This window comes from Bos indicus x Bos taurus, unplaced genomic scaffold (genome assembly GCF_003369695.1).
Source record: "Bos indicus x Bos taurus breed Angus x Brahman F1 hybrid unplaced genomic scaffold, Bos_hybrid_MaternalHap_v2.0 tig00002039_arrow_arrow_obj, whole genome shotgun sequence".
Classification (NCBI taxonomy): domain Eukaryota; kingdom Metazoa; phylum Chordata; class Mammalia; order Artiodactyla; family Bovidae; genus Bos; species Bos indicus x Bos taurus.
The window spans coordinates 14327-41062 of record NW_020867486.1 but is presented as its reverse complement, the minus strand read 5'-3'; the positions used below and the strand labels follow the sequence as shown (position 1 = coordinate 41062).

At 40.9% G+C, this 26736-nt stretch overlaps 1 long non-coding RNA gene across 6 annotated transcripts; it reads right to left on the bottom strand.

Annotated features, from left to right (window-relative positions):
* Nucleotides 1–892: 892 nt before the first annotated feature.
* Nucleotides 893–22071, bottom strand: LOC113888807. 6 transcript variants are annotated; one of them, XR_003510059.1, is made up of 4 exons: nucleotides 21768–22071; nucleotides 10074–10176; nucleotides 4927–5313; nucleotides 2595–2634 (listed from the first exon to the last, which is right to left on the bottom strand). It is a non-coding gene; the product is annotated as an uncharacterized LOC113888807 (long non-coding RNA). The 6 variants fall into 6 exon arrangements; XR_003510061.1 differs by lacking the exon at nucleotides 21768–22071 and having other exon boundaries at nucleotides 4927–5029; nucleotides 5125–5313; nucleotides 10074–10291; XR_003510058.1 differs by lacking the exons at nucleotides 2595–2634; nucleotides 21768–22071 and adding an exon at nucleotides 893–1238 and having other exon boundaries at nucleotides 10074–10291.
* Between the last annotated feature and the right edge of the window lie 4665 nt (nucleotides 22072–26736).

Genomic DNA, 26736 nt, shown 5'->3' with positions numbered 1-26736 from the left:
TTGGAACCAGTCTGTTGTTCCCTATGTGTCTCTAACTGTTGCTTCTTGACCTGCATATGGGTTTCTCAGGAGGCAGGTAAGGGGGTCTGATATTTTATCTTTTTAAGAATTTCCACAGTTTGGTGTGATCCATACGGTCAAAGGCTGTAACCACAGTCAATTAAATACAGATAGCTAATAATATTATCCCACAAGTTGTCAGGAGTTGACTATTGTTCCCCAAAACCCATGTCCACCCAGAGTCTCAGAATGTGACCTTATTGGAAACGACATCTTTGCAGACAGAATTCTTGAAGGTCTCCAGATGAAATCACACTGGATTTAGAGTGAGCCTAAATCCAAAGACCTGTCTTTTAAGAGAAAGGTGAAAGAGATCTGCACACAGAGAGACACAGAAGAATGCCACATGAAGACTAAGGCAGAATTATGCTGCCACAAGCCAAGGAAGGCCAGAAGGTACCAGAAGCTAGAGGAGACAAGGAAAAATTCTCCCCAAGAGTCATTGTAGGGAGTCTTGCCGATGTCTCAATTTTGGACTTCTGGTCTCCAGAACTGTGACAGCATAAATTTCTGTTGCCTTAAGCCACCAAGTTAGTGGTGATTTGTTCTGACAGCCGTATGACACTAATACAAGGGTGCAAACAGGCTTCCATGTCCAAGATTACACTGTAATTATTGAAAGTTTTTAAGCTGCAGCTGAATCATTACGATTCAGCTTTGTTGCACAAATTTTTTGCAACAGTTTTTCTTCACTCATTTTTAGAAAGAAAAACAAAGATAGATGTCTCATGGTTCTTGCTGCCCACTTTAGCAGCATTTGAGGGAAGATTTTTACACATTTGTAATATACTAAAAAAAAAAAAAAAAAAAAAAAGAAAGGAACCAAACCAAACCAAATTCTGTTAATTTATTTTAAACATAACAAGATGTTGTAGAATTAGAAAAATATTCTTTTGTCTCTGACTTTATTCCCAGGCTGGTGTGGCCTGATTTTCACAGGTTCAAGAATGAATCCAGGTTTTAGAATGCCTGCATATTAGGCAGTGGGGAAGTTCTCTTTTAGAATAGGAAAGTACAAATGCGAAATTCAGCACAGGGCCTTGGAGGAGGCTGTGATAAGTGGCTTCACTATTTTTAGTATCTTTGCCTTTGCAGAGATGGGAAAATAATCAATAATACACAGTATAGTTTTCTCAACTTGCTTCAAACCCAGCTGTTTTTTTTCAAAGGGTCTTGTCCTGAGGAAGAAAACAAAATAAAGCATAATTGAGCTTAAGAGTCAAGTCACAAATGGTGTTCTCTTCCATAAAGCTTTGGTGTGTTGGGTAGTGAGGAAAAGCTTACTAACTTCATGGTCAACTCCAGTAGAACTATGCCCCTAACATCTTCCATTGGAAACTGTAGATACACTCTGCTAAGTTGTAGACTGAAGGTGAGGCCAAGAGAAAACCAATCATAAAGTGTGAGATGCATTACTGCTTAATACCTTTTATAGACATAAGGCAACTGTTCCTGAAAAGACACATTTGCAATGTGAAAAAGCACTTAAAAAGATGACCCTATGGATTATCATATAGTTTAGATTTCCTGTCTTCTTGGAGAATCTTAAATTGAAGAAATTTTCCATTGAGCTTAACCTGAAAGCTAACGGCACAAGAATTCAGATTTGGTAACTGTCAATGACAGTTCATTTTCTTTCTCAGAAGAAACTAATCCTGTGGATACCTTGATCTTGAATTTCTAGCCTCCAGGCTGGGAGAAAATAAATTTCTGTTGTTTAAACCACCCAGTCCAGAGTACTATGTTATGGTAGCCCTGGCAAACTAATATAAGCAAACAATCAGCTCTCGCCAGGAATGAACAGTAATTCCACACTCCAAAGAAAATAAATATTTTCCTGGAGAAGTCAAAAGCAAAATCTCAGAATTAGCTCTGGCCACACACACAGGCACACACAAATACACTTTAGCAAAATGAACACTTTCTTTTCAGTTTACAACATCTGTTCTTCCAGCTGTTTAACAATTTTCTCAAAGACCCACGTGCACTACTTTAAATTAAATTTGTAAATAAAAGGAGTGAGGTGTGTGTCGGAGCAGGAAGGGGACTCAAAGCACACTGGGGAGACAGATTGCACCAGCTGAAGCCTGTTGAACCTCAGCCTTAGCCGGTGGCCTATCAAACTTCTAAACATAGTGCTTCTGGAATCTTCCATGGGACCCAAAGAGTTGCTCAGCTGACTCTGAACTCCATTCATTAACATCATTTATTTTCCCTTTTATTTCACACTGCCTTTCATTCCCACTCCCTAGAGAAATGTGTGTGCGTGCATGTGTGTAGGCTCAAATCCTTACTGAAGTTTTATGAAGGGAGAGGCTGGCTACATTGCTAATGACTACAAAACACACCTGCTCCAGAAGTGCATGGAGAGAAACAATGATGACATGCCTTCCTGAAACAGCAGAATCTTCCTGGGTGAAAAGCAAAGTACTTTTCAAGACCATGTTTAAGGTCCCCTTTAACTTTCAAAATTCTCCAAGCCAGGCTACAGCAATACGTGAACCGTGAACTTCCTGATGTTCAAGCTGGTTTTAGAAAAGGCAGAGGAACCAGACATCAAATTGCCAACATCTGCTGGATCATCAAAAAAACAAGAGAGTTTCAGAAAAACATCTATTTCTGCTTTATTGACTATGCCAAAGGCTTTGACTGTGTGGATTACAATAAACTGTGGAAAATTCTTCAAGAGATGGGAATCCCAGACCACCTGACCTGCCTCTTGAGAAATCTGTATGCAGGTCAGGAAGCAACAGTTAGAACTGGACATGGAACAACAGACTGGTTCCAAATAGGAAAAGGAGTACGTCAAGGCTGTATATTGTCACCCTGTTTATTTAACTTCTATGCAGAGTACATCATGAGAAATGCTGGACTGGAAGAAACACAAGCTGGAATCAAGACTGCCGGGAGAAATAGCAATAACCTCAGATATGCAGATAACACCACCCTTATGGCAGAAAGTGAAGAGGAACTAAAAAGCCTCTTGATGAAAGTGAAAATGGAGAGTGAAAGAGTTGGCTTAAAGCTCAACATTCAGGAAACTAGGATCGTGGCATCCGGTCCCATCACTTCATGGGAAATAGGTGGGGAAACAGTGGAAACAGTGTCAGACTTTAGTTTTTTGGGCTCCAAAATCACTGCAGATGGTGACTGCAGCCATGAAATTAAAAGTCGCTTACTCCTTGGAAGGAAAGTTATGACCAACCTGGATAGCATATTCAAAAGCAGAGACATTTCTTTGCCAACAAAGGTCCGTCTAGTCAAGGCTATGGTTTTTCCAGTGGTCACGTGTGGATGTGAGAGTTGGACTGTGAAGAAGGCTGAGCGCCGTAGAATTGATGCTTTTGAACTGTGGTGTTGGAGAAGACTCTTGAGAGTCCCTTGGACTGCAAGGAGATCCAACCAGTCCATTCTGAAGGAGATCAGCCCTGGGATTTCTTTGGAAGGAATGATGCTAAAGCTGAAACTCCAGTACTTTGGCCACCTCATGTGAAGAGTTGACTCATTGGAAAAGATTCTGAACCTGGGAGGGATTGGGGGCAAGAGGAGAAGGGGACAACAGAGGATGAGATGGCTGGATGGCATCACTGACTTGATGGACGTGAGTCTGAGTGAACTCCGGCAGTTGGCGATGGACAGGGAGGCCTGGCGTGCTGCGATTCATGGGGTCGCAAAGAGTCGGACACGACTGAGCGACTGAACTAAACTGAACTTTCAAATATTATATCTCTGCATATAATTGTGGGTAAATGCCTTTCACTTTGCTCCTCTCCTCACCCTATTTGCAGAGAGAATGAATTAGGAGCATGGCTGGTTAGGAAATCATTCTTGTTCATGTTGTTGGAAGGGAAAAGGGGTGTGAAGCCCCAAACAAATTAGCAGGCCCTAATAGTGATCAGCATTGAGGCTGCTCTCCGTGAAATTTGGAGGGAGGCTGTGCTTAGTGAAGGTGGCCGTGGGCTGCAACAGACTAGCCTTGGGAGGCCTCACTGCTGTTTGCCCATGGGACAATTTGAGTGGAGAAAAAGCAAGTTGTCCTAATAGTTTCTTTATAAACATGCAAGTGTGCATGCTAAGTTGCTTCAGTCATTTCTGATTCTGTGCAACAGCATGGACTGTAGCCCACCAGGCTCCTCTGTTCATGGGATTCTCCAGGCAAGAATACTGCTTGCTGCTGCTGCTGCTGCTAAGTCGCTTTAGTTGTGTCCAACTCTGTGCGACCCCACAGACGGCAGCCCACCAGGCTCCTAAGTCCCTGAAATTCTCCAGGCAAGAACACTGGAGTGGGTTGCCATTTCCCTCTCCAATGCACAAGAATGAAAAGTGAAAGTGAAGTCTCTCAGTTGTGCCCGACTCCTAGCGACCCCATGGACTGCAGCCTACCAGGCTCCTCCGTCCATGGGACCCTCCAGGCAAGAGCACTGGAGTGGGTTGCCATTGCTCCAGATAAAAGGCTGAATACTAAACAGGGTATAAAATGACTGATTTTCTTTTCAGCCATAGGCGCATTTTGCTACAGTTTCCTTAGCTGAACTTGAAGTCTGAGAGTTTATTTCTAAAGATGTCCCCCCCACCCCCGTGGCTCTCATGTATTTATAAATATGCAGACAGTATGGCATGTCCCTGAAGAACCCTGTGTCCTTTTCTCATGATTAGAGCTGAAAGACAGGCCAAAGGATTTTGAATGTAAATTCTTTGCCTTTTCATAGAATAAGCGCCTTTCGGTTTGACTTCTTTGATCAAAAAGTCAAGCTGTTATTAAACAGTGATTGTTGATAGTCTAAACAAGGAGGGAGAAGTATCTAGAATCACTAAATGTTTAAAAAATATGAATCATTGAAAAAAAACGTTGACGGAAACAGATACCTTGAATCCTCAAAGTCACTGGAACAGAATTGTTGTGAATTCAAACAGGTGTAATTCCACAAAAAAAGGTCTGTGAGGGTGCATTTCAGCTCCACAGCAACACCTCCAATAGAAGCAAACAGGTTACTTGTTTAGCCAACTTGGATATGGGACAATGTTGTCTGTTCATACACATGCAGCAGGAGGCCTGATTCTCACATTGCAAACACCGACTTGGGAACCAGGGAAAGTCATCTTCGAAGGTGGGACATGCAGTCTGAATTGTCTACCAGCGAGAGTGGCGCAGCAACTGGTGAGGGCATGGAGCATGTGGTCAGCAGGGACACAGCTTGGGCTCTAGGATGCAGCACATCCCTGCAGAGTTGGGGCTGGTCCACACCCAGGGAGCTGGCAAAACAGAGAAGGGACATTCGGGGTAGAGGGAGGGAGGAGACTCAAATTCTTATGTGTAAAATGAGGACACTGGATCATATTGGTGTTTCCTAAACTATGAGTCATAAAAATCCGATTCTAGAGGTAAGTTTAAGAATTCGGATTTAGTAAGTTAAATAGGATTTTTTACTTCTGTACTTTTTGGATTTAGTATATTAACGATATTGTGACTTCCTCCCCCCTCCCTCAGTGCAGATAAGACTCCAAGGGACAGTGCTGAACAGATTAGCTTATTGTCTGTGATTCCTGGGATAGGATGAGTCCAGGAAACACGGGAGTGGGGGAAAGAGAGAGATCCTTGGCTCCTGCCTTCAGAATGCCCTCCATGCCTTCCAAAGAGTAGGGGAAGTGGAAGGGTTCTTCGGTGTATTTGCAGTGATGTCAGGGGTTATCAATTTACAAAAACAAATGACACCAAACCTTTCTAATTAAGGTGAAACTTGTGTTTAGGTAGAGTGTTTACAGACCTGTGATGTATTGCTTTAGGGGCTGAAAAGTTAACTCCACTGCCTCAAAAGTCTTTAGCTACTAACAATGAATCCCTTAATTCCAGTCATGTTCTTTGCCTCTTGTTAAAATGCAATATAATGCAATACCTCAGGAGAGACAGAGAAACCCTGAAACCTGCTATCATAAAAGTGTTTGGAGCTGGGACTTCCCTGGTGGTTCAGTGGCTAAGACTCCATACTTCCAGTGCAGCGGACCTGGGTTTGATCCCTAGTCAGGGAACTAGATCCCATATGGTGCAGTCAAATAAATAGATTTTTAAAAAAGTGTAAGAAGCTGACTCTGTCAGATCATTTTCTGAGGGAAGAGCTTGATTAAAAATATAGAAAGAAAGAAAGAAAGTATAAAAAACTGGAATATTTGTTAGCATAGAGAAAAGGAAGCGGAAAGGGGATTGTAGAAATGGTGTAAGAGGGTTTCAGATTTTATTTAGTTGCACTGTCTCAGGTTGGCTTCCTCAGAAGCAGTGCCTGAAACAAGGATTCTTGTGGAAGAGATTTGTTGAGGGAATACTCTCAGGAGAAAGAAAAATTGGGAAAGCAAGAACTGACAGGAGAGGAAGGCTACTTGAGGAAAAGTTCTCCTGCAGACTAGTATCACCTGGGCCCCACAGGATGCTCTGGGCCACAACTGTCCCACAGAGTTTTTCTCACAGGGAGGCAGAGCCCAGCCTTTGTGTCTCCGTGTCAGACAGTCTTTGGTTGCCAGCAGTTGCATCCCTTCCCGGGGTGGGGCACAACCTTCCTGACAGGACACTGTCACTCAGTTGAGACAGCTGTGCTTGGGAAGAGGGCAACCATCACTACCTCCGAGGCCAACGCTTCCAGCAGCTGGGACGTGGGTGCTGCGGTCAGCTGATGGGGGTCTGGGCGGAACCCCGGCTGCACCCACAACACGCATGCTCAGAATTGACTAGCCTAAGAAAATTCCACGTAACTGAAATAGCTTGTGAAATTCCTCATATCCCTCCTTCTCTTGGAGTCCTGGATGTTGAGTAAACATCTTCTCTGGTGATGAGAGGTTGACATTTCCTTGAGAGAACTTGAACAGCACTCTAAGCTTTTCTCTCAGTTCCAGTAATTATTAATTAAGGTTAAAGGCTTTGTGATTTTTTCCCATCTGTCTAGGTTATTTTTCTTTCTTTCAATCAAAAGGATTTTTTTAAAAAAGGTCCCTTGGCAGGTCTATATTTTCTTGAGCAATAGTAAAATTTATATTCCAAAAAGGTGGAGGGGGGGGTGGTATTAGTCCTTTCAAAAGAGAAGCTAATTTCATGGCATTCATTTTTTTCTCACTGATCTGCCCACAAAATAAGAAACCAACCAACCAAACAAACCAAAAAACACAAAGAAAAGGAAAACCTCTGTCTTTCAGAATTTCTTTACCAGAAAGCAATTCTAGACCAGTTTCAAGGAGATTTCAAGGTAATCCTGTATAATTCTTAGAATAAGCAGAGTAGTGTACTTCTGATTGTAAAGGTAATTTAATTAATTTGCCTAATAATTATTACTTAGCTACAAAGGCTTTCAAGCATATGCCTTGGAGAACTGTTAGGGCTTAGGTTTTCTCTTTTAAAAGCCTCCAGTTTGCTGTTTCTAAGTATTCATCAAAAGACAGGGGATGTTATGCTCAATCCATCCCCCTGTTTCTGCTGGTGTTTGATAGTTTATTTGGATGATCTGTGTATTTTGGTCACACTTTTAGTTCTCCTGAAAATTCATCAGGGGAAAGTCTGTGAACATTTCTGGAAAATTTTATCAAAAACTGTATGCTTTCTGGAAGCACAAGCACAGAGCTAGGAATCACAGCAAAGTCTAGGTCAATATGAAGACAAAAGACACTCCTTATATGTCTCTGTGAAGACGGTTTGTCCATCACTCTCTTTGGATTATATGATCCTTTTTTAAAAAGTTATTTTTAATTGGAGCACAGTTACTTTACAATATTGTGTTGGTTTCTGCCATACAACGTGAATCAACCATAAGCATACATATGTCCCCTCCCCCTTGAATCGCCCTTCTCCCTAATTTTCTTTTATCACCTAAGAACCTTGCATACAAGAGGCACTTAAATTATAAAACTCCTCTTCTTTCTGCCTGCTGGTCAGACAGTATTCTTTTTGATGGTGTGTGTGTATATTGCAGAAATGATGCCATGTGGCAAAAACTGTTATTTTGTGATCTTTCTGTTCTTTGTGACTTATTTATAAAATCTATGCTTTTGATTTTCCAGGCTTTGGCACTATATTCAAAGATCAGCCCTTAGAATTCCAAAAATAATATTCCCCACATACTCCCACCCTGCCAGAAGAAAACTCTCCTATTTTCTCTCTCAAAAAAAGCCTGGCTTATGTAAATAAAAAGAGTGCTATGGCTTCCAAGCAGTTGGGTCTGCTGTGAATTTACGAAACCCATGCAGCAATTTACTTGACTAAAGGCTCCCTCCCCTGGAAAGCAATGTCTATCTAAGCATTCCGGGGAAAGCCAGACTGCAGCCTGAATGGTGGGAATGTGCAAGGAAGAGCAGGGAACGGCAGCTTCCTAATGTGGGTGAATTCAATACTATCAGCAGAAATCGAATGTCGTGGAAATAGCTAGAGAGTTCCAGCAGGTGTGGGGAACTGGAAGTCGTCCTCACCAGCTGACAGCACATCTCACTGGAAGATGACACAGCCCAGTGACTCGGTCTTCATCCCTCTTATGTGTCAGAGAGAAAACAGAGGTCCACAGATATAATCACTGTCAATTTTCTTCCTTAATCCCCACTTCTAAACGAACCTCGGTTAGCATACATTCTTTCCTTTTTCTCTTCTGACTCAGATGATGAATAGTTCCTATTTCTGTCTAATGGTAAGCTTGAAAATGTCTAGTTGTCTGTTAGGACGTGACGTAAATGTCCTCTCTCCTGTGACTTCTTGACTGGTTCAGCGTCTGTCACATCTGTCGCTTGCTTCTGTGCTCCTCTGTCTTGGCCCTGCTGTCCCTGCTCTGGGTCTCTAGACACATCTCTCCCTCCCTCTGGAACATGAGCTACTCAAGCATGGAGACTGCTTCACTTGTTTTTATCTTCAGATACTTGTATAAGATGCATGCTCCTTATAGGATTATAGAATAAATGATAGATTAGACACATGCTTCAAGGAAATTAATATGAGAAGGCTGCATAAAATGGACAGGAGAATGGAAAAATTGGAGATGATGATAACTATTGTAATAATCTAGTTGATAGGTGATGGGCATTTAAATACACAGAAGTGACAGGTAGTAGGGCCATGCTGCAGACATGTAAGGAGGGGATTGGAGTCAGGGGTGATTGCAGGTTTGGGGGGCCATTGACAGATCATGATAATATACATTTATTCATCAGGTATACAATGCCCCTTTTCAAGCCAGGCACTATTCTAGGGACTGGGGATGCAAAGATAAAAGAAATAAAACTAAAAATAAAAAGACTATAAATGTGGTTAGAAGAATCAAATTTAAGAGGAAAATAAAATTAATATAGTCAATTGGTTTTAGCTTGTCAAATTTGACAGGTAGGAGGCAGTTGGAAACCTAGTCCTGGAGCTTTGGAAAGAGATCAGATACTTAGATAAATATTTGGAAGTATTTACACAAAGGAAATAGTTAATTTAGGATTCCCAAATTAACAAGGGTTAAGATTGTGGGAAGAATTAATGAGATGACATAGTCTTGTGAAATTTTAAAAATATACATTCTGAAACAAAAAATATCCTATAAACATTTGAGCAAGAGAAAGAGAGTTTACCTTTTTGGGGGGAGCACAAGCTAAGGTATACTAAGCCAGAAGCTAAGATAGTCTTTAGGACTGGTCACAAATATTCTGGGTTTCTCTTCCTTCTGGGAACACACTAGGATTATCCATCCTCAACCCTCTTTGAATGAGGTGAGACTGTGTGACTTGCACTGTTGAGTGGAGTGATGTGGTTGATTCCCAGCTGGAAACTTGAAGCGACAGAGCACGGTTGGCCTCCTGTGTGTTCATTAAAGAGCATATTTAGATGAAGCCTTCCGTTAGGCTGGGTCCCTGAGCAGAACCACTCTACTGATTTGGGTTGGACATGGAGCATAAGTGAAAAATAAACCTCTGTTATGTTAAGCCACCATGCTTTGAGATTTGTTTGTTACAGCATCACCCAAACTATTCTGAGTAATGCACAGCTTAACCTGTTCAAATATCCGTAGCACCTGAACATTCAGAGTCACAGGTTTCCTTCCATTTTATAGCCTTCCCATATCCTCATCCACATGGTTAAACATTATTTTCTAGCTCCACTTCTGCATTCCAGGCCTAAGGAAGAAACAAAGGGCAATCAGTTTACTTCTAGGGAAGTAAAGTTATAGTTAGTAGCTCTGTTGTGTCCGACTCTTTGTGACTCCACGGACTGTAGCCCACCAGGCTCCTCTGTCCATGGAATTCTGCAGACAAGAATACTGGAGTGGGTTGCTATCTCCTTTTCCACGGGATCTTCCTGACCCATGGACTAGGTCTCCCACTTTGCAGGCAGATTCTTTACCATCTGAGCCAGTAAGTTAAAGTTGCACATATTGCTCTTTCTCACAATCCAGTCACAAAAATCTGGCCACAGGATCACATCTAATGGCATGGGAGACTGACAAAAGTCGTCACTAGCTTGGTGTCCTGTGTCATATTAAATCTAGGGGTGAGTGGGGTTGGTTCTATTACTAAAAAGAGGACAATTGATGCTGGGGACAACTTAGAGTGTCTGCCTAGGTGGCACATGGGTAAAGAGTCTGCTTGCCAATGCAGGAGACATGGGTTCAATCTCTGGGTCAGGGTGATCCTCTGGAGAAAGAAATGGCCACCCACTCCAGTATTCTTGCCTGCAGAATCCCAGGGACAAAGGAGACTGGTGGGCTACAGTCCATGGGGTCGCAAAGAGTCACACACAACTGAGTGACTGAGCACAACACACACACCATAGGGTACATGACATGCTTAAAAAACTGAAGTGTCGTGTAGCTATGGCTGGAGAATCTAGTGAGACGTGGATGTGGAGGATGGCTCAAGAAGAGGCACCAGAGGTAAACGGGGTTGAGATCAAGACAGGCCTTCCAAGATTCACTGAAATGTGATGGAAAGAACTAAAGAGTTTTAAGTGGGGAAGTAACACAGTAGCTTTGCATTTAAGAATATTCTTCTGGTTGCAGGAAGGAGAACACACTGAAGGGCAGTCAGGCAGCTTTCGTAGGATCCAGTGAGAGTTGGTAGTCAGCCTCAGGCAGGGGCTCTGGCAATAGGAAGATGAAGCTGAATTCCACCATGCTGTGGGACACAGTCAAGAATTCTGGAGTTTTGGGTGAGGGACACAGGGGCTGAGGGAAAGGGGAGAGTTAAAGATGTTCCAGAATTTCTGGCTTTAGGATTGAAGTGGATGAAGCTGTCATTACCTGGAGGGAGAATTCTGGCAGAAGATCAGGATAGTGGATTTTCCAGAGGCCTGGGGTAGAAGGTGGGGAGCCTGCAGATGGACTTCATCATAGTGGAGCCATATCTGAGTTCTTAAGTTAGGTAATGGTTTCATTAAAAAATAATAGTTTGCAACTTACTTCATTAGTTAGTTAGTTCAGTCACTCAATCGTGTACGACTCTTTGCAACCCCATGTACTGCAGCACAACAGGCTTCCCTGTCCATCATCAACTCCCAGAGCTTACTCAAAATCATGTCCGGAGAGTCGGTGATGCCGTCCAACCATTTCATCCTCTGTCATCCCCTTCTCCTCCCACCTTCAATCTTTCCCAGCTTCAGGGTCTTTTCCAATGAGTCAGTTCTTTGCATCAGGTGGCCAAGTATTGGAGTTTCAGTTTCAGCATCAGTCCTTCCAATGATTATTCAGGACTGATTTCCTTTAGGATAGACTGGTTGGATCTCCTTGCAGTTCAAGGGACTCTCAAGAGTCTTCTCCAACACCACAGTCCAAAAACATCAATTCTTCAGCGCTCAGCCTTCTTCACAGTCCAACTCTCACATCCATACCTGACTACTGGAAAAACCATAGCTTTGGCTAGACAGACCTTTGTTGGCAAAGTAATGTCTCTGCTTTTTTAATATGCTGTCTAGGTTGGTCATAGCTTTTCTTCCAAGGAGCAAGCATCTTTTAATTCCAGGGCTGCAATCACCATCTGCAGTGATTTTGGAGCCCAAAAAATAAAGTCTCTCACTGTTTCCATGGTTTCCCCATCAATTTGCCATGAAGTGATGGGACCAGATGCCATGATCTTAGTTTTCTGAATGTTGAGCTTTAAGCCAACTTTTTCACTCTCCTCTTTCACTTTCATCAAGAGGCTCTTTAGTTCTTCTTCACTTTCTGCCATAAGGGTGGTGTCATCTGCATATCTGAGGTTATTGCTATTTCTCCCAGCAATCTTGATTCCAGCTTGTGCTTCTTCCAGTCCAGCGTTTCTCATGATGTACTCTGCATAGAAGTTAAATAAACAGGGTGACAATATACAGCCTTGATGTACTTGTTTCCCAATTTGGAACCAGTCTGTTGTTCCATGTCCAGTTCTAAGTGTTGCTTCCTGACCTGCATACAGATTTCTCAGGAGGCAGGTCGGGTGATCTGGTATTCCCATCTCTTGAAGAATTTTCCACAGTTTGTTGTGATCCACACAAAGGCTTTGGCATAGTCAGTAAAGCAGAAGTAGATGTTTTTTTGGAACTCTCTTGATTTTTTGATGATCCAGCAAATGTGGGTAATTTGATCTCTGATTCCTCTGCCTTTTCTAAATCCAGCTTGAACATCTGGAAGTTCATGGTTCACATACTGTTGAAGCTTGCTTTGGAGAATTTTGAGAATTAATTGCTAGAGTGTGAGATGAGTGCAATTGTGCGGTAGTTTGAGCATTCTTTGGCATTGCCCTTCTTTGGGATAGAAATGAAAACTGACTTTTTCCAGTCCTGTGGCCACTGCTGAGTTTTCCAAATTTGCTGGCTTATTGAGTGCAGCACTTTCACAGCATCATCTTTTAGGATTTGAAATAGCTCAACTGGAATTCCATCACCTCCACTAGCTTAGTTAGTAGTGATGCTTCCTAAGGCCCACTTGACTTCACATTCCAAGATGTCTTGCTCTAGGTGAGTGATCACACCATCACAATTATCTGGGTCATGAAGATCTTTTTTGTATAGTTCTTCTGTGTATTCTTGCCACCTCTTCTTAATATCTTCTGCTTCTTTTTGGTCCATACCATTTCTGTCCTTTATTGTGCCCACCTTTGCATGAAATGTTCCCTTGGTATCTCTAGTTTTCTTGAAGAGATCTCTAGTCATTCCCATTCTGTTGTTTCCTTCTTATTGGATACTTTCTGTACTTATAAAATATACTTTTAGTTAACTGAATGAGTTATGGATTCAAAATGTTAAAAGTTAATTTCCAAAAATTGCAGCTTTTGCTTTGGAAATATTTGGCTTTAGCTCTTATTTCTAATTAGGCTATACATAGCAGGGCCAGGCTCTGTTAAGAGAATACTGTTTTGTGACATGAATCACGTTGCCTGCACGTGGAAGAATGCTTATTGTTTTATTCTGTATGCATCCAGCTCATCCACAAGCGTGATCTCAAGTTATTTGGGTCCTAGGAGCAAGGCGTGCCCCTTATGTTCTCAATAAACATTGTTATCAGACCCATGTGTAGAATGTTCCCAGAGGCCCTGACACTTGTACTGATAAGGAGCTAGTTCTCCATTAAAATCAATAGTTGAAGTTATAGTTGGAATTCAACGAACTTAGTTCATACTTGATAGCAGCCCATGGCATCAAAGCTGAGGAAAGATCAGCAAAACTTGACCAACCTTACTTCTTTGGCAAGATTTTTCCCTGAGGTGCTACTAACAAGAGAATGGCCACAGCTATTATCTTAAGAAGCCCAAATTTACAACTTATTTAGAAGGAAATTGATGTAGACATATATCACCTGGAATGTTCAATGGGTTATTGGTTAAAATATAAAGGCAATAGAGGTTTCCCTTTTATCTTTTAAAAACAGGGTAGGTTATATTATATTCCCAAGTGGTGCTAGTGGTAAAGAACCCACCTGGCAATACAGGACACATAAGAGATATCGGTTCTTTCTCCAGATAGGGAAGATCCCCTAGAGGAGGAAATGGCAACCCACTTCAGTATTTGTGCCTGGAGAATCCCACGAACAGAGGAGTCTGGCAGCCTACAGTCCATGGGGTTGCAAAGAATCGGACATGATTGAGCAACTTAGCACATGCACACAGGTTATATTTTATGTCCAAGCAAATGACGATTATAGAGAGTAGATGCATGTTCTTAATAAAGGTCTGGAGGCTGAAAATGCTTCCAGAGGACTTTATTTTTCTAGAGGTTTTCATACAACTTCGGGAGAATTTTTGAATCCAGTTGGAAAGAAATTTTAGGTTTTTAAAAATGTTTTTCAGCATTTCATGAATCTTAGATAATAAACACATTCATCAAATGTCATTTCCATTTTAAATCAACCTCCCTCAGTTGAGTCAGCATGGGGTTTTGACCTGGAAAAAAAAAAAAAAAAAGCTGAAAATACAAATTTGAAAATGTGAAAAGTGACAGAAGAAGAATCGTATTGATTCTGGATGTCATGACGGCTGGTGCTGACTGATGCTTTCTGTGGGCCTGGCTCTAGGCTGAACACCATTCTTCCTTCTCTCTTTCAAGCCTCAGATCACTATGAGGTCTTTTCTATTATTATCCCTGTTTTATAGATGAAGTCTAGAGCCTTAGGGGCTAATAATGACCTTGCTGGATCCAGAGCCCGGCCTCTTCACCATAAATGAACCGATACAAAATGTTAATCAGTGCAAGACAATGGATGTACAGGTGTGGAAAAATTCAGCCTCTATCCATCCTATCCATGGTTGAGTCCTTCCAAGGATAATAAAAGTCAGAGGAATGGTTCAGAAGACCGGACACCCCTCCTCTTTCTCTTGCAGGTTTCCTTTCTACGTCTGACCATGAGAAGTATAGTTGTCACCCAGCTCCTTAAGGACCATGACTCAGGTGCTAAGCAATCACTACCATCCCTTTGTCCATCTGGTCATCAGTCTACTAAGCAAGTCAACAAACACATGTTGAGGGACTTCACTTTCCAATGCAGGAGGTAGGGGTTCAATTCCTAGTCAGAGAGCTAAGATCCCACATGCCCGTGACTGAAAAAACCCCAAAACCTAAAGCATAAAACAGAAGCAATGTTGTAAAAAATTCAGTAAAGACTTTAAAAATGGTCCACATCAAAAAAAATCTTTAAAAAACAAAAACACATTGAATTCTCATTCTAGATGAAGGATAAATAAATAAACAAGGCAGGATGCCCGTCTAATTGGGAGGGAAGATGTTAGATAAGAGATGCATTAACATATATTCTATTAGTGGCCCAGTGCCCTCTCCCTCCTGAACATGCTTCATGCTCCTTTTGGGGCTTATATCTGCCTATGACAGATCTCGAAGTGTTTACATTTTCAAATGTGCGTATCTTTTATTCTCTTAGATGCTGCAGACTCCTTCATGTTTAAACAAGGTGATGCTTTATTCTGCGAGATGCTTTCTCCAAAGCTAAGCATCTTCACGGCCTTGACTAATGAGGCGGGGTACTTGCAGATATCTATAGCAAAGTCTTGAATTGAAAAGAACTTACTGAGTTTTTGAAAAGTGTCAGCTTTTGATACTTGCGACGCCAAAATGAATTCTATGTGACCAAAAGACAACCACAACCCTAAAATATTACATTTTGAAATGGAAAACTATGTCAATTTACACTAATTTACAAATCCTAATTAATATAATAATTTTGCCATATATATAAGAGTGAATATTTTGGATATTTGACAATTACTACCATTATTTTAAGATGGTATTTTATAAACAATAAGAGTTTAAGAATTTTCACTATTAGACATAGTTAAAAATTCCAGATCCTTAGGAATCAGCATTTTCATTTGTATGAAACAGTCTTAAGGAAATAATCAAATATGAGGACAAAAATTTGTGTAAGCATTTCAACATAGTAGTATTTATATAATACTAAATATACTTGAGGTTAAAAATGAAATAACCAACAAGAGGGGAATGGACAATAATGCAGACATATGCATAAAATATTTTCATGAAATAGTTTATTATGTGAGCCAATTTTAATGCTAAGTTAGAAAGAAAAGGTAAGGACTAGTAGACAACCATGATGTTGAACTCAATTCTGTAATAACCATGCTCTCAGCTGCACAGGGATGCCCTTTAGCAGCCATATTTAGTTTCTGTGACTCTGACTCACTACCTATGGAGTTTGTGATTAGGATTGCGATTAAAGGATAGTTTTCTTGATTGGCCAAACAAGTAGCTATATGAACATAAAGCTGGGAGGGGGAGAGAGGGTGGAGGAGAAACACACAGATGCTTGGATTCCCTGAGGGCTTCAAGTGCTATTTCCAGGTCGTTATAGGTCAATGCTTTCCCTTTCCATGTAAGCTGAAGTCATTGCATTGAAAATTGCTCACATTACAATTAGATAAGCAGAGAAAATATAGATACTTTTCATCTTGAAAACAGGTCTAATCTTCTTTAAGAGTTTCCCTGGTTACTGAGAAAACTGTGTTTTAGACATATTCAGTAAACTCAGTGTAATCTGATGACTTTATTAAAGAGACTACAGTTATCATATTCCACAAATGTCTTGGTGTTTTATATTTTAGATTTGCTTCCCCCTCACTCCTCTTTTTAAAACAGTGTCTGGGAATTTAGAAGGCTTACTCAACTCAGTGTCCTTCTGGCATCCATTGCTGAAATGTGCAAGCCAGCACAGCTCAAGGCCTGTTTTGGCGTTGTTTAGCTAGCCTGGTGTGTGAGTATTAAGTCACTTCAGCTGTGTTTAACTCTTTGTGACCCTAAGGACTATAGCCCGCCAGGCTCCTCTGTCCATGGAATTCTCCAGGCAAGAATACTGGAGTGGGTTGCTATGCCCTCCTCCAAGGGATCTTCCCAACCTGGAGATGAATCTGAGTCTCTTATGTCTCCTGCATTGGCAGGCAGTTTCTTTACCATTCTTTACCACTAGTGCCACCTGGGAAGCCCTTGCTAGTGTGGTAAGCCCTGCCTATTGACTCATTTCTTCTTCAGCTCTTGTTCTTGTGGGCAGCCCTTGAAATTTTTGTTGTGTTTCCCATTCTAGGTCCAGGATCTCTTTATACTAAAGATGGTGATTTCGTCCATCAAGTATCTAGATAAAGGCTGACTACATTGCAGAACACACTTTGGGACATTTAGGAGATTCTGGGATCCCATCCATGCCATGTAGACACTGAGGATGGCTTGGGAGAGTCAAACTCAGGTCTGCCGTCTGCCTGTCAGCAGGATGTGGGGACCACCTGTAGGATGGCCTCTCCTACACTTCCAAATGAAAAGGGGCAAGGGTCCTGCTCTTCAAGTCCACTCTCTTGCCCCTCCTTCCAGGACTTTGGCCAGAGAGGAGGTGCAGCATTCTGTCTTACCAGGGACTTGCTTTTTTCCCTTTCTACTTCTCACAAGCCATCATAATGAGAAGGGATGGTCTTTCTTCTCTCCATCCTTCTTAACACCCTCCTACATCATATATTCCACTTTCCACTGGTCATACATAACCTGTTCCTTTCTCTGGAGCTATAAGGTTGGGGGGAAGGGGAGGCGGGGGGATAAGCCTCCAATTTTAAAAAGGTATCAGGATTGGATGATATATATCAGAATGAGAAAGTAGATTCTTAGTGCTGGGAAATCAAAAGATATACAACTGTGTGCTGAAGATTAGATCTGCAAACACATGTACACACACACACACACACATTCACTCACTCACTCACAGACTCTTTAAACCATTATCTCTGCTTTATCTAGATTTGGAGTGGGGCTATGCTCCTTATTAACTGAGAGTCTTTGTTAAAAAAAAAAGTTCAATTGAAAGGCTCACAAGATGAAGTTTAATCATGCTTTGAAATGTGTTCATGTTCACCCTCATACATCCTAGCCTCCTAGTCCTGACTAGGGTGACTGCCAGTGCTTTCTTGTAATTACTTATCTCCTGTAGATTAGATAATGACCTCAGCTTCTTTACAGAAGAGAGACAAAACATTTTAAAACATACTATGAAAGATCTTTCCAGTTACATTGCCCTGCAACTCTACAAAGTCTGAATCTGGGGGAATGTTGAATGAGGAAAAAAACTGTCATTGACACTTACTTTTATCTTCTCCAGATCAGATCAGATCAGTCGCTCAGTCGTGTCCTACTCTTTGCGACCCCATGAATCGCAGCACGCCAGGCCTCCCTGTCCATCACAAACTCCTGGAGTTCACTCAGACTCACATCCATCAAGTCAGTGATGCCATCCAGCCATCTCATCCTCTGTCATCCCCTTCTCCTCTTGCCCCCAATCCCTCCCAGCATCAGAGTCTTTTCCAATGACTCAACTCTTCGCATGAGGTGGCCAAAGTACTGGAGTTTCAGCTTTAGCATCATTCCTTCCAAAGAAATCCCAGGGCTGATCTCCTTCAGAATGGACTGGTTGGATCTCCTTGCAGTCCAAGGGACTCTCAAGAGTTTTCTCCAACACCACAGTTCAAAAGCTTCAATTCTTTGGCGCCCAGCTTTCTTCACAGTCCAACTCTCACATACATGACCACAGGAAAAACCATAGCCTTGACTAGACGAACCTTTGTTGGCAAAGTAATGTCTCTGCTTTTCAATATGCTATCTAGGTTGGTCATAACTTTCCTTCCAAGCAGTAAGCGTTTTTTAATTTCATGGCTGCAGTCACCATCTGCAGTGATTTTGGAGCCCAAAAAACTAAAGTCTGACACTGTTTCCACTGTTTCCCCATCTATTTCCCATGAAGTGATGGGACTGGATGCCATGATCTTCGTTTTCTGAATATTGAGCTTTAAGCCAACTTTTTCACTCGCCTCTTTCACTTTCATCAAGAGGCTCTTTAGTTCCTCTTCACTTTCTGCCATAAGGGTGGTGTCATCTGCGTATCTGAGGTTATTGATATTTCTCCCGGCAATCTTGATTCCAGCTTGTGTTTCTTCCAGTCCAGCGTTTCTCATGATGTACTCTGCATAGAAGTTAAATAAACAGGGTGACAATATACAGCCTTGATGAACTCCTTTTCCTATTTGGAACCAGTCTGTTGTTCCATGTCCAGTTCTAACTGTTGCTTCCTGACCTGCATACAAATTTCTCAAGAGGCAGATCAGGTGGTCTGGTATTCCCATCTCTTTCAGAATTTTCCAGTTTGTTGTGATCCACACAGTCAAAGGCTTTGGCATAGTCAATAAAGCAGAAATAGATGTTTTTCTGGAACTCTCTTGCTTTTTCCATGATCCAGCAGATGTTGGCAATTTGATCTCTGGTTCCTCTGCCTTTTCTAAAACCAGCTTGAACATCAGGAAGTTCACGGTTCACATATTGCTGAAGCCTGGCTTGGAGAATTTGGAGCATTACTTTACTAGCATGTGAGATGAGTGCAATTGTGTGGTAGTTTGAGCATTCTTTGGCATTGCCTTTCTTTGGGATTGGAATGAAAACTGACCTTTTCCAGTCCTGTGGCCACTGCTGAGTTTTCCAAATTTGCTGGCATACTGAGTGCAGCACTTTCACAGCATCATCTTTCAGGATTTGGAATAGCTCAACTGGAATTCTATCACCTCCACTAGCTTTGTTCGTAGTGATGCTTTCTAACACCCACTTGACTTCACATTCCAGGATGTCTGGCTCTAGGTCAGTGATCACACCATCATGATTATCTGCGTCATGAAGATCTTTTTTGTACAGTTCCTCTGTGTATTCTTGCCATCTCTTCTTAATATCTTCTGCTTCTGTTAGGTCCATACCATTTCTGTCCTTTATCGAGCCCATCTTTGCATGAAATGTTCCTTTGGTATCTCTGATTTTCTTGAAGAGATCCCTAGTCTTTCCCATTCTGTTGTTTTCCTCTATTTCTTGCATTGATCGCTGAAGAAGGCTTTCTTATCTCTTCTTGCTATTCTTTGGAACTCTGCATTCAGATGTTTATATCTTTCCTTTTCTCCTTTGCTTTTCCTAAACAAATCTGATCAATCTTCCTCCAACTTAGAAGATCTTTAAATGCTTTTCTTGGTTTCCCTTCCTGGTCTAGTCACATTAAACAAGTGTGTAACTGCTCATCCGTAAAAGGATGGTGATAATAGTGCATAACTCAAAGGATTGTTGTGAAAGCTTGACTGGAAGTAGAAAAACTTTTAGATCTGGGCACCGCCTGGTCACCATTCTGGACAGGATTTGCCAGAACCTCAAACAGACAAGTCACTTTCTACATGAGTGTCTGAGATAATCATCCCAGATGAGGAGGTTGAGGACAGTGAGACAAAAAGGATTAAAATGGATTGATCATGGTCTGGAGAAGTGTTGGGAAAAGAGAAATGGTTTGAAGGGGGAAGCTGAGGTTACATCCTGCTCGAGGTTCCCTCTTGTTCTATGAGTTTGATCAGATCACTTGGCTCCTCTGAGCCTCTGTTTCCTAAGTGCAGACAGTAAACCTTCCAAGTAGATTTGGAAGCAAATAGACAGTTTTCAGAAAGGAAAGCAAAAACAAACCTGAATGGTGAATAAACATGAGATGATAACCAGCTGCACTGATAAGTAGGGAAGCAAAGTGAAGGTTGCTCAGTCGTGTTTGACTCATTGTGACCCCATGGACTGTTGTCCATGGAATTCTCTAGGCCAGAATGCTGGAGTGGGTAGCCTTTCCCTTCTCCAGGGGATCTTCCCAACCCAGGGATCGAGCCCAGGTCTCCCGAATTGCAGGCAGATTCTTTACCAGCTGAGCCACCAGGGAAGCCCAAGAATACTGCAGTGGGTAGCCTATCCTTTCTCCAGCAGATCTTCCCAACCTAGGAATCCAACTGGGGTCTCCTGCATTGCAGGTGGATTCTTTACCAGCTGAGCTATCAGGGAAGCCCAAGTAGGGAAGGGCACATTCAAATAATACAGTTTGCCTCAGATTGACAAAGATTGTGAAGTATGACAGTATTGAATATTAGTCAAAATGAGGAGAAATAGGAATTTACAATCGCTAGTAGAACTTAATTGTATAATTCCTATGAAGCTAAATTTGTTTATATTGAGTAAATTTGAAAATGTATTCATCTACAACCTAATAACTCACTTCCTGCGTACTCTGTAAAATATCTTTTGCATGCAAGCAAAGGAAGCATATACAAGGATATTTATTTGAGGATTTCTCATAATAACAAGAATCTGACACTCAAAATATGTCAAAGAGAAATACATAAATTAAAGATTCGTACAACTGAATACCACATAGCAGTTAAAAGAGATAAGATTTAATACATAATATCTATTAAATAGCTCATTTTACTTGGATAAATTTTTAAAAACCTAATGTTTTTGCCCAGGTATATCTATCTATTACTATTTATGTAAATTAGAAAGACTCTGTCACACAAAGGTATGTAAATACCTCTCCAAAATAGAGAGATGCTAATATACATAGAGATGAAATGAAAATGTAATAGTTGCCTCTGGGGAAGAGAAAGGAAATGAGACTGGAAGTTGGTGTTAAGGAAATTTCAACTACATTGTGATATTTTCTTCCTCTGATGAGATAGAAAAGCAAATATGAGCAAATGCTAACAGTTCTTAATTCTGCATGTGACTGTCTTTTTAATTTTCTTAAAATAGAAGATTATCATTATTCTTGACTAATACCTAGTAGTCATCATTACCATGACTTCAAATAGATCCGTGAAATTAAAGAAAAACAATGCAAGTGAACCCACCACTTACATAATTAATCTGTAAAAGCAATTTAAATGTAATTTCTAGGGCTTCTTACTTGTACAGAAGTTACAAGAAGACTCAGGCAGAGGTGGCAGGCCAAGTGGTATCCCACGAAGTCAACAAAGGAGGCAGTTAGAACAAACCTCCTCCTGCATCTTTTACAGACTTACACTACTTATTTTGTTTCTTCATGATGTCTTTGCTCCCTCCTTTTTCAAGACCACTCCAGATGGTTGCATTAAGCTTCTTCCATCTGTATAAAAAGGTTGAAGTTGGGAGGGAGGGCTGAAGAATGGCTTTGACATCCCATACGTCCCTAGATACAGACTGAGAAGCCTCACTGCCCACCCTGCCCACCCTAGCCAAACACTCCTCACATTTGTTTCTTTATCACGCTTGCAGTGATCCCAGATTTGCAAGGTTATCAGCCATTCTGCAAACACAGTTTATCTGCACTGTTTGCACAGTGTAGTCTCAAGTTTGGCATGAAATAAGAGAAATATTGAAGTTTAGCACAAACGTTTAGCCCTTTCCACAACTCAGCCCTCACCTTTATTAAGCCATGTGGTTTTCCAAAGTGAATTTTCAACCAAGGCCGTTTTTACCCCATCAATTATTAAGCGATTAAATGAATAAAGGGCATTAAAAAATGGAGATAAGATGTTCGAGATATTTCAAGTTCTTGAACTTTGTATATTCAGTTAGCAGTGATAAGAATGGAGGGAACAGAGAAATTTGGGGAAAGGACAAATTAAAATCACTGTGACAACTACAATGACACAGGCTTTAAAGAAATCACTGAGGTAACTATTCAAATTAACTGTGGCCCCAAGAGCAATGTGGGAATGATATTATCCCACACCTAAAATAAAGCACTGCTTCCCATGTGGCGCAGTGGTAAAGAATCCGCATGCCAATGCCTGGAGACAAGAAATGCAGGTTCAATCCCTGAGTCAGGAAGATCCCCTGGAGGAGGAAATGGCAACCCACTCCAGTATTCTTGCCTGGAGAATACCATGGACAGAGGAGCCTGGTGGGCTACAGTCCATGGGGTCATAAAGAGCTGGACATGACTGAAGCGACTTAAGACACACATACAAAATAAAGCACATAGGAGACAAAAAGGGATCAGAATGGCTATTTTAAATTGTAGCAAGTGTTTCTGTGTTAAGCCTTCTTTTCCTGAGTTACTCATTGATCCAGCCTTAGGATATATTATGATTTAACTCAGTCTTTCTTCCCTTCTTTGTCTGAGATACATACAAAACATGAATTGCATATGGAAAAACACTACAGTATTTCACAGTTACCACGTCCATTGGTTTTCGTGGCTTTGATTTTACTGGCTATATCCTGTCACCATGTGACTTAACTGGAACTCTGCTCATTGATTGCTCTTAAGAAAGAACACTCGAAGATGAGGAACAACATTATAGAAGAACTTTGAATTTGTTAGAATTTATTTTTTAAAGAAACAATGGTCAAAAGCTGTATTTCTAATTTGTAACAGATTATAGACGTCAAACTCAGCAACCATCATGACAAACCAGTTTCCATCAGTAGGTGAATACTGAAACCCGATGATCTAGATTTCTGGTTGCCAACTTTAGGTTCTGGGGTAATTAAGAATTTCAGAAGAGCAAAAGAACAGCCTCACAAAGACTTGTTGTAAACTATATGCAAGAAACAATATAATTGCTGCTAACATGACGAAGAATCAATATTTTAACTTTTAAGAAGTTGAGATACAAACATATTCATTTCAGATGTATAGCATAATGATTCAAATATTGTAAAATGATCACCACAATAAGTCTAGTTAACATCTATTACCACACAGAGTAAATTAGTATGTGAATACATAGTATTTTCACAATGTAAAGAGTTAATATGTTTTGATGGGAAACACTCTAAGCTCCTTAATACTTCATTGAGGAAAAGTTTCTGAAAAAATAGAAGAGTCAACTGGAATTAGTGATCAATATAGGAACACTTTAACTAATAATACAAAAAATGCAAATTAAATTTAGGCCCAGTAGAGACTTTCCTGGTGGTCTAGTGACTAAGACTCCACACTCCCAGTGAAAGGGCCTGGGGTTCTATCCCTGGTCAGGGAACTAGATCCCACATGAGGGACTCCACACTCCCAGTGAAAGGGCCTGGGGTTCTATCCCTGGTCAGGGAACTAGATCCCACATGAGGGACTCCACACTCCCAGTGAAAGGGCCTGGGGTTCTATCCCTGGTCTGGGAACTAGATCCCACATGAGGCCACTAAGAGTTTGCACGCTGCAACTAAATATCCTGCACACTGCAATGATGATCTGGTGCAGCCAATAAAAGATAAATAATAAATATTAGAAAAACAGACCCAGTAATTGCTTGCATCAAGTTATATTCATGCAGATGTCTGTCACAATGTAACTTGAAATAAAATTAGGGATTGATGATTGAATTAAAAATTGGCAATAACCAACTTGGATTCGGTAAGTGATCTTTGGTCCACTTATAAGAGGGCCAGCTATTTAGCTATTAAAATCATGTGTATTAAAGACTAGGTAACTAAATAAAAAGCCTAATAAAATAGTATTAAGAATAAAATCATTGATCCACAAGTGGATACACAAAATTGCCACAATTTAGACCAAAAACTCAGGCATTAAAAAAAAACAGAGAAAAACTCCTGAAAAAACAAAAATGAGCTCTCACTGAGAAGGTACTCATCCAGGTGGAATGGAATGACAGATACAGATCAAGATCAAAACAGCAGCTAAGTTAACAGAAAATGTTTCTCCCAAGGCTATGCTGCAGCTATAAATGTCTTAACAGCTCCTTCTTCAAGGGACACTTACTGACTTACTGAAAAATCTTGCTTTCTAATGTCTAGACAGTCAGAAAATTCGCTCTTTGAAATCGTAAGAATGACAATGAAGTGCCCCATTCTCCTAGCTGGAAAGATTTCCGTCCTTTGACCCAGAGAAGCAGCCTTGACGTCCAACCCATGTGCTGTTTCAGATAAGGGATTTCTGGACACATCATTTCACATCTATCTTCACTTTGTGGTTTTCAAGGAAAAAGGACTCTGGGTCTACTTTGCAGACCAGACTTCATGTTGACTCTTTCATCCACAGCTCTGCTTTTCTCTGAGCCTATCAAAGCATTGCTTCTCTTAAATCCCATTTCTTTCTTTCCTCGGTGAGTCACCCCCATGGTTCCTGTGGTTTGTGGTCTCCCTTACTGTTAAAAAAAAAAGTCAATAGATGTGACTTTTCAGACTACAGCTCTATCTGTTAGCAGCCTTTGGCTGATTGGGTTAGAACACATACAAATGGTAATGGGGACAATTTTCATATGAGGAGATTGCTCTATGTATATTGTACTTTTCCAATGCAAAACTGTTTGTTTCATAATGTAGAAAAGTTGGGCGCTATGGTTTTTGACTAAAATTAATCAAGTAAGTCTCACATTAAGCAGAAACATCACACTACTAATCATAATTATATCTGGATGGTAAAATTATGGGTAATTTATTTTTCCTTCCTTGAACTTGTCTGTATTTTTTTCTAAAATCATTATAATAAAAATGTGTTATTTTTTAAATTAGAAACATCAGTAGTTACAATTTTAAAACCTTTGACAAAAGTCTGCTTATTAACAAAATGAAAGCTATGATTCTTGATAATTATACTGCAGAGTGGGAGAGGGAAACCAACTTAGGGCTCAGCCAGAGAAAGAAGGATGTGATGCTTCCTCCAATCAGATAGGGGTGGAAATCTTCATCACCTCTGACAAGGCAACTTGGCCTCTGTCTTCATTTCCCACTTGGGTACCAGTAATCCAGAAGTTATTGTTCTGTTTAGCCTTTTAAAAAACACCCTTATTTTAGGGTTTTAGCAAGAAAAGCTGCTGCTGCTGCTGCTGCTACTAAGTCGCTTCAGTCGTGTCCGACTCTGTGTGACCCCAGAGATGGCAGCCCACCAGGCTCCCCCGTCCCTGGGATTCTCCAGGCAAGAACAGTGGAGTGGGTTGCCATTTCCTTCTCCAATGCATGAAAGTGAAAAGTGAAAGTGAAGTTGCTCAGTCTGTCCGACTCTTAGTGACCCCATAGACTGCAGCCCATGAGGCTCCTCCGTCCATGGGATTTTCCAGGCAAGAGTACTGGAGTGGGGTGCCACTGCCTTCTCCGAAGAAAAGGCTGGAAGAATTTAATTTAGTAATACTAAAGAATAATCTATTTATCAACTCTCTTTAATGTTCTAATGATATATTAACATCCCCTGATTGATAACTAAGGCATCAGGGAAGCTCTTGGAGTACAGAATGAAGTAGGGCAATGGCTAATAGAGTTTTGCCAAAAGAACACACTGGTCATAGCAAACACCCTCTTCCAACAGCACAAGAGAAGACACTACACATGGACATCACCAGATGGTCAACGCCAAAATCATATTGATTATATTCTTTGCAGCCAAAGATGGAGAAGCTCTATACAGTCAGCAAAAACAAGACTGGGAACTGACTATGGCTCAGATCATGAACTCCTTATTGCCAAATTCAGACTGAAATTGAAGGAAGTGGGGAAAACCACTAGACCATTCAGGTATGACCTAAGTCAAATCCCTTATGATTATACAGTGGAAGTGAGAAATAGATTTAAGGGACTAGATCTAATAGACAGAGTGCCTGATGACCTATGGACGGAGCTCCATGACATTGTATAGGAGACAGGGATTACAATCATCCCCAAGAAAAAGAAATGCAAAAAAACAAAATGGCTGTCTGAGGAGGCCTTACAAATAGCTTTGAAAAGAAGAGAAGCGAAAAATAAAGAAGAAAAGGAAAGATATACCCATTTGAATGCAGAGTTCCAAAGAATAGCAAGGAGAGATAAGAAAGCCTTTCTCAGTGATCAGTGCAAAGAAATAGAGGAAAACAATAGATTAGGAAAGACTAGAGATTTCTTCAAGAAAATTAGAGATACCAAGGGAACATTTCATGCAAAGATGGGCTTGATAAAGGACAGAA